This window comes from Triticum aestivum, chromosome 1D, assembly GCF_018294505.1.
Source record: "Triticum aestivum cultivar Chinese Spring chromosome 1D, IWGSC CS RefSeq v2.1, whole genome shotgun sequence".
Taxonomy (NCBI): Eukaryota; Viridiplantae; Streptophyta; class Magnoliopsida; order Poales; family Poaceae; genus Triticum; species Triticum aestivum.
In genome coordinates, this window is record NC_057796.1 from 35,188,804 (window position 1) to 35,199,519 (window position 10,716).

Genomic DNA, 10,716 nt, shown 5'->3' on the forward strand with positions numbered 1-10,716 from the left:
AGCAAGAGTACCTACCGGTACTGCATTTCTTATGTTCATCACTCAGAATTCCCAGAACTAATCTTGAGCTCTTGCTTTGATACAGAAAATATCTTTTCATATGTTATTCTCCTCTACTACAAAACCAAAAGGACTCCAATGGATGTATAAATCCCAAAGAATTTCCAGGTATGAACTGAACCCTCCTGAACTTGAGTTCCAACGAGGAGGGAAGGTTACAATGGCATGTGTCTACAAAATCCCTCCATTCCATTTTTTGTATGGTGTCTTTCTTCATGTATCTGAGCTTTTAAAGGTTAATTACCGTGTAGCCAAAGTGTGTTAAGATACTTGACAAAATAGCTCCCCAGACAGAGATACCATATATGAGTTGCCTCCTTGAAATTTTACATCAAATGTCCTTCTTTATTTGAGACGTTACTTGAGAATAATTAAATTTTGATTTTGATATAAACAAACCATTTCAGTATGATATTTCTTATCTTCCAGTGCACGGAACTATCATGAATATTTGCCGCAAAATTTTGCACGCTGAAGTTCAGTAGCATATAAAATCGGTGGCAATGAATACAACATCAATTATTTCTTCGGTACAATGTTCAAGGTTCGGTGCGTATTTGTAAAATTGAGGTAACTGTTTTCAGTTTACAACCATATTTCTGGACCGATTCAGTAGTATCTATGACTGCTACATGTGATGTGGTTTATGGTCAGTTTAAGGTTTCTGAGGTGAACGACCTGGTCCATCTTTTCTTGTGATCTGAAATATGATGTAGGACATAGCCACAAGGGTTATTGCTGAGGGGCTGCGGGTTGAGCACAAAATCAGCTCCAAAATCATGACATGCAACCCTCTATACGTCACAGCTGACACTTGCTGTCGAGGCACTGCAGAAAATGGTCCAAGGTATACGTGAGCTACACTTTAAGTTAGAGTATGGCTCCCAGTGATGTGCTAACTAAACATCACTGTGACTGGTCAATGAATTTTCTGGTCGAGTCAGTTCAACTCACATTCGATAACTTGTAATGTGTGTTGTCTTTAGCGAAGGTAATTGTATTATATCATGATCAGTTAATTATATTGTATGTCTCCTTTCTGACAATTAATTATATCATGTTTAGTTAAGAGAAAAATATTATAGAGAGAGGGGGAGGATATCACAGTTAAAATTGATGATTGTTTACCCATTTGGTCCTTGTGTGCAATTTTCTTCAGTTCATCGGACTACCTGGTGAAACATGCACATTGTTTATCTAAACCTATATTGGGCATTAATCAGTCCACCAATCATGAGATATCTGACTTTCGGAGGCATATGGCATTTTCTGAATTATTGCTGTTAAAAGGGAGTGAGAGCGAATGAAGAATTGTTCCTTCATGATTTTGTACCAATGCAATTGTGTTTTACTTCAAGATTCTATCACTGTCTACCATTTTGCCCACAAGAAAAATATAATTATGTACTTGTTTTCTATTTATTGAAGATAATATGCTTGGACTCACAAGTGCATCTAATGCTTCCATATGGAGGTTAGTTTTTTTAGTTCTTTCGTCATTATTCCTCTTTCAAGTTCTTGATCCTTGAAGATACTTGCTAGGTTTCTAGCTGATTTTTTTGGTAGTATAAGCTCGATGTATATGGCCTGAATATGAACTGATTAAGAGTACATTGTGTTCTGAAGCTTTTTACTGTATGGTTCTCTCTTGAAAGAATCCAAGCCATTGTTCAATGGGAGAGAATAGTTGTAATATTCAAATAAATGTCGTACCTATTCATCAGCTGACACAATTGCCACCGAGATCATTATTTTCCTTTTTTTCAGGTTTTCAACATCACGAATTTCATACTTAGGAGTGGAGCTACCAAAATATCTATTGAGGTAAAATCACTATATACATATTGTTTTCCCCCATTGCATCAGGCGACCCGCATCTGTTGTAAAGAAATAGGCATCACCTGCGTGCCTGCTTTTGTTCGTTTCTAGCCCGCAAGAATCCATCGAGTCTTCCTATATGTGTGCAACCTTGCCAGCATGGGAATCAATCAAGGCAGGGGCAGCCAACGTTAAGTATGTGCAGTCTTGCCGGGATCCAATCTATTAACTCCTTTAGCCAGCTTTGCACTATGTGCATGACGTCCATGGTTGAAAGCACTTTGCATGTGGACCATGCACGGCTCCACCGGCCTTGCGTTAACAATTCAAATCCTTATCTTATACTCCATTTGCAGCGAACTGATACATCTCCAACCTATCTATAATTTTTTATTGTTCCATCCTATTATATATTCTATTTTGAATGTTTAATAGGTTTTATTATACACTTTTATATTATTTTTGGGACTAACCTATTAACCGGAGGCCCAGCCCGAATTGCTGTTTTTTCCTATTTCAGTGTTTCGAAGGAAAAGGATATCAAACGGAGTCCAAACAGAATGAAACCTCGAGGGGTATTGTTGTCGATCGAAGCATCTCTTCTTGGCTGTTGAAGCATTACCACGACCATCGACGCCGCCTCGACGGGTATTGTTGTCGACGCATCATCTTCGTGGCCATTGAAGCATCGGCCCATGCCTTTAGCATCACCGTGAACATCAATGCCGCCGTCGAAGCATCAGCACACACCTGCAGCATCGTCGCGACCGTCCGCACCGCCTCGATGGGTATTGCCATCGAAGCATCTCGTCTTGGCCGTTGAAGCAGCGGCCCACGCCTGCAACATCGCCGCGGCCGTCGATGTCGCCTCTACAGGTGTTGCCACTGAAGCATCTTGTCTTGGCCATTGTAGCATCTCCCATGCCTGCAGCATCGCCACGACCATCGACGCCGCGTCGTCTTAGCTGTCGAAGTACTGTCGTCTTGATCGTCGAAGCGTCGGCGGTCGCCGAAGCATGACTCGCAGCATCGCCTCTACACTCCTCGTCGTCGGAGTCGTTGAAGCACAATGCCTCGTAGTCATAGTCGTTGAAGCACGCCTCGTCGTCGTGGCTGTCGAAGCATCGAGGCACCGTTGAAGCACGCCTGCAGCATCGGCATGCGGTTGAACCTCGACGTCCTGGCCGTTGAAGCCAAGCCATCCTCACACCATCGTCGCATCACGCCTCGTCAGCGTGGCCGTCGAACATGCCTCGCAGCACCTTCACAGCATGCCTCATGTCGTCGCGTTTACAACAAGTTGCCTCCCATCGCATCAGTGGTCAAAAGCATCACTGGCGTCCTCCATCGCAGTAGTGGTCAAAGCATCACTGGCATCTGCCCTCGGTTTCTCGTCGTAGAGTGGCCGCTTGCTGCACCAGTGATCGTCCGTCACAACACGGCGTCGCCGTTGGAAGCACGTTGTCGTAGCGCCGGTAGCCTCCTCTCTGAGCCCCATCGCAGCACCCACGTCGCCGCTTGCAGCACCGGCGGCCGCCGTCGCAGCCCCCCGTGGCAGCACCGTCGTTGCCTTCCTCGCTGCATTCCTTGTAGCAGCTTGCCATCGACCACCGCCTTGTAGTTGTAGCACGGTCTTACTGGTTGCAGCACTGCGCGGGGAGCAGTCTGTCGGCCTGCAAATAGGGAGGGCAAGGGAGCAGTGCTTTGGAGGCGGAGCGGCGCGACGAGGTGGTGGCAACGGCGTGCTGGCTGTGCAACGAGATGGAAGAGGAAGGAGAAGATGAGATGAGGATTGGGAACGAGAGAATGACGGCGGGCTAGGAAGATAAGATAAGCCTGATGTGCATCGGGCCTACTGGACACGCGGCTTGCTCGCAAGGCAGATGTCGATGCGGCTATCTACAGCCGGATGATTGGAATCGGTTTCCAAAAGTTATTGATGTGTCCCCTATTAAATATTTGTTTTGCAATATGAATCTTGATAATGATGGGACTGGAGATGAGTCAACTTTAGTTAGAAGGCGTCCCAAAAATTCGGAGTTTTTAGATCTTGATGCAAAAATTAGTAAAAGTGGGATTGAAGAGGTCAAAACTTTAGATATCAATGAACCCACTATCTTGGATTTCAAGGAATTTAATTATGATAATTGCTCTTTGATAGATTGTATTTCCTTATTGCAATCCGTGCTAAATTCTCCTCATGCTTATAGTCAAAATAAAGCTTTTACTAAACATATCGTTGATGCTTTGATGCAATCTTATGAAGAAAAACTTGAGTTGGAAGTTTCTATCCCTAGAAAACTTTATGATGAATGGGAACCTACAATTAAAATTAAAATTAACAATCATGAATGCTATGCTTTGTGTGATTTGGATGCTAGTGTTTCCACGATCCCAAAAACTTTGTGTGATTTGCTAGGTTTCCGTGAATTTGATGATTATTCTTTAAACTTGCACCTTGTGGATTCCACTATTAAGAAACCTAGGGGAAGAATTAATGATGTTCTTATTGTTGCAAATAGGAATTATGTGCCCGTAGATTTCATTGTTCTTGATATAGATTGCAATCCTTCATGTCCTATTATTCTTTGTAGACCTTTCCTTAGAACGATTGGTGCAATTATTGATATGAAGGAAGGAAATATTAGATTCCAATTTCCGTTAAGGAAAGGCATGGAACACTTTCCTAGAAAGAAAATAAAATTACCTTATGAATCTATTATGAGAGCCACTTATGGATTGCCTACCAAAGATGGCAATACCTAGATATATCCTCGCTTTTATGCCTAGCTAGGGGCGTTAAACGATAGCGCTTGTTGGGAGGCAACCCAATTTTATTTTAGTTTTTTGTTTTTTGCCCCTGTTTAGGAATAAATCTTTGATCTAGCCTCTGGTTAGATTTGTTTTTGTGTTTTAATTAGTGTTTGTGCCAAGTAAAACCTATAGGATCCTCTTGGATGATAGTTATTTGATTTTGCTGAAAATTCCAGAAACTTTCTGTTCACGAAAACAATTTTTAAAAATCGTCAGAACGTGATAAAATACTGATTCCAATTGCAGAAGATCAATAAACAAATTATTTATGTCTTCCTATTTTGGTAGATTTTTCTGAGTTACATAAGTTTGCGTTAGATACAGATTACTACAGACTGTTCTGTTTTGGACAGATTCTGTTTTTCGTGTGTTGTTTGCTTGTTTTGATGAGTCTATGTTAGTAAAATTGTTTATAAACCATAGAGAAGTTGGAATACAGTAGGTTTAACACCAATACAAATAAAGAATGAGTTCATTACAGTACCTTGAAGTGGTATTTTGTTTTCTTTCGCTAACGGAGCTCACCAGATTTTCTATTGAGTTTTGTGTTGTGAAGTTTTCAAGTTTTGGGTAAGGATTTAATGGATTATGGAACAAGGAGTGGCAAGAGCCTAAGCTTGGGGATGCCCAAGGCACCCCAAGGTAAATCCAAGGACACCAAAAAGCCAAAGCTTGGGGATGCCCCGGAAGGCATCCCCTCTTTCGTCTTTGTCCATCGGTAACTTTACTTGGAGCTATATTTTTATTCACCACATGATATGTGTTTTGCTTGAAGCGTCTTGTATGATTTGAGTCTTTGTTTTTAATTTACCACAATCTTCCTCTCTGAATACACTTTTGAGAGAGAGACACATGATTCGTAATTTATTAGAATACTCTATGTGCTTGACTTATATCTTTTGAGCTATATAATTTTTGCTCTAGTGCTTCACTTATATATTTTAGAGCACGGTGGTGGTTTTGTTTTATAGAAACTATTGTTCTCTCATGCTTCACTTATATCATTTTGAGAGTCCTACAAAACAGCATGGTAATTTGCTTAAATTGTGAAATTAGTCCTAATATGATAGGCATCCAAGATTAGTAAAAACTTTCTTATAAGTGCGTTGAATACTAAGAAAAGTTTGATGCTTGATGATTGTTTTGAGATATGGAGGTAGTAATATTAAAGTTGTGCTAGTTGAGTAATTGTGAATTTGAGAAATACTTGTGTTGAAGTTTGCAAGTCCCGTAGCATGCACATATGGTAAAGGTTGTGTAACAAATTTGAAACATGAGGTGTTCTTTGATTGTCCTCCTTATTAGTGGCGGTCGGGGACGAGCGATGGTCTTTTCCTACCAATCTATCCCCCTAGGAGCATGCGCGTAGTGCTTGGTTTTTGATGACTTGTAGATTTTTGCAATAAGTATGTGAGTTCTTTATGACTAATGTTGAGTCCATGGATTATACGCACTCTCGCCCTTCCATCATTGCTAGCCTCTTCGGTACCGTGCATTGCCCTTTCTCACCTTGAGAGTTGGTGCAAACTTCGCCGGTGCATCCAAACCCCGTGATAAGATACGCTCTATCACACATAAACCTCCTTATATCTTCCTCAAAACAGCCACCATACCTACCTATTATGGCATTTCCATAGCCATTCCGAGATATATTGCCATGCAACTTTCCACCGTTCCGTTTATCATGACACGCTTCGTCATTGTCATATTGCCTTGCATGATCATGTAGTTGACATCGTATTTGTGGAAAAGCCACCATGCATATTATTTCATACATGTCACTCTTGATTCATTGCCCTTCCCGATACACCGCCGGAGGCATTCATATAGAGTCATACTTTGTTCTAGTATCGAGTTGTAATCATTGAGTTGTAAATAAATAAAAGTGTGATGATCATCATTCATAGAGCATTGTCCCAAAAAAAAGAGAAAGGACAAAAAAATAAAAATAAAGAAGGGACAATGCTACTATCCTTTTTCCACACTTGTGCTTCAAAGTAGCACCATGATCTTTATGATGGAGAGTCTCTTGTTTTGTCACTTTCATATACTAGTGGCAATTTTTCATTATAGAACTTGGCTTGTATATTCCAACAATGGGCTTCTTCAAATGCCCTAGGTCTTCGTGAGCAAGCAAGTTGGATGCACACCCACTTAGTTTCTTTTGTTGAGCTTTCATGCATTTATAGCTCTAGTGCATCCATTGCATGGCAATCCCTACTCCTTGCATTGACATCAATCGATGGGCATCTCCCTAGCTCGTTGATTAGCCGTGTCAATGTGAGACTTTCTCCTTTTTTCTCTTCTCCACATAACCCCCATCATCATATTCTATTCCACCCTTAGTGTTATATCCATGGCTCACGCTCATATATTGCGTGAAAGTTGAAAAAAGTTTGAGATTACTAAAGGATGAAACAATTGCTTGGCTTGTCATCGGGGTTGTGCATGATGAGAGTATTCTTGTGTGACGAAAATGGAGCATGACCAAACTATATGATTTTGTAGGGATGAACTTTCTTTGGCCATGTTATTTTGAGAAGACATAATTGCTTAGTTAGTATGCTTGAAGTATTATTACTTTTATGTCAATATTAAACTTTCATCTTGAATCTTTCGGATCTCAATATTCATACCACAAATAAGAGAATTACATTGAAAATTATGCTAAGCAGCATTCCACATCAAAAATTCTGTTTTTATCATTTACCTACTCGAGGACGAGCAGGAATTAAGCTTGGGGATGCTTGATACGTCTCCAACGTATCTATAATTTTTGATTGTTCCATGCTATTATATATTCTGTTTTGGACGTTTAATGGGCTTTATTATACACTTTTATATTATTTTTGGGACTAACCTATTAACCGGAGGCCCAGCCCGAATTGCTGTTTTTTGCCTATTTCAGTGTTTCGAAGGAAAAGAATATCAAACGGAGTCCAAACGGAATGAAACCTTCGGGAACGTGATTTTTGGAACAAACGTGATCCACAGGACTTGGAGTGGACGTCAAGCAATCAACAAGGAGGCCACGAGGCAGGGGGGCACCTACCCCCTGGCGCGCCCTCCACCCTCGTGGGCCCCTTGTAGCTCTCCTTACCGACCTCCTTCGCCTATATATACTCATATACCCTGGAAACATCATATACGGAGCCAAAACCCTATTTCCACCGCCGCACCCTTTTGTACCCGTGAGATCCCATCTTGGGGCCTTTTCCGGCGCTCCGCCGGAGGGGGCATTGATCACGGAGGGCTTCTACATCAACACCATAGCCTCTCCGATGATGTGTGAGTAGTTTACCTCAGACCTTCGGGTCCATAGTTATTAGCTAGATGGCTTCTTCTCTCTCTTTGGATCTCAATACAAAGTTCTCCTCAATTCTCTTGGAGATCTATTTGATGTAACTCTTCTTTTGCAGTGTGTTTGTTGAGATCCGATGAATTGTGGGTTTATGATCAAGATTATCTATGAACAATATTTGAATCTCCTCTGAATTCTTTTATGTATGATTGGTTATCTTTGCAAGTCTCTTCGAATTATTAGTTTGGTTTGGCCTACTAGATTGATCTTTCTTGCAATGGGAGAAGTGCTTAGCTTTGGGTTCAATCTTGTGGTGCTCGATCCCAGTGACAGCAGGGGAAACGACACGTATTGTATTGTTGCCATCGAGGATAAAAAGATGGGGTTTATATCATATTGCATGAGTTTATCCCTCTACATCATGTCATCTTGCTTAAAGCGTTACTCCGTTCTTATGAACTTAATACTCTAGATGCATGCTGGATAGCGGTCGATGTGTGCAGTAATAGTAGTAGATGCAGGCAGGAGTCGGTCTACTTGTCACGGACGTGATGCCTATATACATGATCATACCTAGATATTCTCATAACTATGCTCAATTCTATCAATTGCTCGACAGTAATTCGTTTACCCACCGTAATACTTATGCTCTTGAGAGAAGCCACTAGTGAAACCTATGGCCCCCGGGTCTATTTTCCATCATATTAATCTCCCGTCAACAAGCTATTTCTAGCGCCGTTTATTTTGCTTTCTTTACTTTTAGTATTTATCATAAAAATACCAAAAATATTATGTTATCATCTCTATCAGATCTCACTTTTGCAAGTGGACGTGAAGGGATTGACAACCCCTTTATCGCGCTGGTTGCAAGGTTCTTATTTGTTTGTGTAGGTGCGTGGGACTTGAGCGTGGCCTCCTACTGGATTGATACCTTGGTTCTCAAAAACTGAGGGAAATATTTGCGCTACTTTACTGCATCACCCTTTCCTCTTCAAGGGAAAACCAACGCAGTGCTCAAGAGGTAGCATGGACGAATAGAACAACACAACACATAAAAAGAGGAGTATAAGTGGAAACCTTTCTTTATCTTTAAATTCTTGAGGACGGTAACATTATGATGAAGGTGGAACCATAGAGATATGTGTATTTTTAGTTGAGATATTTTCAGGAGTGCCTTTGCGAAGCTGATATATCTTTCTTTTACAAGATATGGTTGCACTTGCTTCATCTACATAGGCCGTCTGGAATGCCATGAGGCCGGGATTGGTGTAGGAAATCTTCAAAGCTATTATATTGGTCTCAAGAAACCTGTAATATATGAATGATTTATTATTTTTAATTTTTTTGCTAACACCACAGCTACCACCTCTTCACTAAATGACAGAGGTTGCCAGCAACTGCACATGGAAGGATTGAATTTTATATTCTGTCTACTAATCAATAAGGAGGGAGATCAAATTACTGCTCTCAAATATTCACCTTATTGATTTTGAAAAGAGGGTTAAAATGGTGTTATGAATGAAGATGGATGGGGGTGAGGGCTGGGAGAAAGATGTTGTACTGCAAGAAGAAGTTGGTTAAGAAGACTGATGATTATGAGAATGAAGGACACAAACTTTTGAATTAGACCAATTGTTTGATCGATCATTTTTGTTCTCTTGAAACGATGTATGGTCAATTTTAGTATTCTGATGTGATTGAAGAATATAGGAGGGGACAAAGAGATGTGCTATTGCCAGGACCGTTATGACTCTCTATTCAGGTATTCAGGTATGACTCTCCATGGTCGTGCTTCTCCTGTTCACCTGAAGTTTATTGATGGGAGGGAAGCCACTTCTGCTTTGATGATTTCTTGGAAGTTCGGGTTAAAACACTTTTGCTCTTAAAGTATGTTTATCAATTCTTTGGATAACCTATGTAATGATTGGTTTTGATTTTCATACAGCTAGGTGAATTTACAATCAGTATATACAAGTCAGGTTGTTTGCGAGAGCATTTCATTCCCTAGAATCATTGTCATTGTTGTTGCCTAAAAGGTACTTGAGGAAAATGCCCGAGACATATTTTAAGGAGTATAATTCAGCATTAAGGCTATTATTACAATGATGGAATCTTTGTTGTGGTAGTTATGTCTCCAAATGCGTCGATCCCTATCGGCTTACTGAAGTAAACTTATTTATTTTTTCTATGTCGATTTTTATTGGCTTATTGATAGCTTATTTATTCTTTTCGAATTTTAATTCCTTGATCTTTGCCTCTGTCCATCTCCATATCACACAGAAGGTGCTCAGTGCAATGCATCATGCAGTGATTCCATGGTAGGAATTAGGAACTGTCCATCATTTGTATGTTTCTACAATTTTCCTGCTTGTTAGAACATGTTTGATGTGCTTGCAAATTAACAAGAATGATATGTAACATTCATGAAAATATTTGGGTTTGGTCCTCTGCTTTTTTACAGTTTATTTACTCATGAAGATAGCAGATGTTCCTGTTTTTAAATATAGTTATATGTGCTTCCAGTTGGTAGAGATCAAAGTATTAACTCGCCGATGTAGGGAAAAAGAGCTCTTTTATAGACACTACTAGCAGTGGATACAGGGTAAGCCTTTTTGAAATTGTTTCATAGAATAAGGCCCATATAAGGTCTGGTCTTTTGGGTATACAATCCTTTCTTGAGATGAGCATTGGCAGCTTACATAAGTATACAGTAGTATATTTGA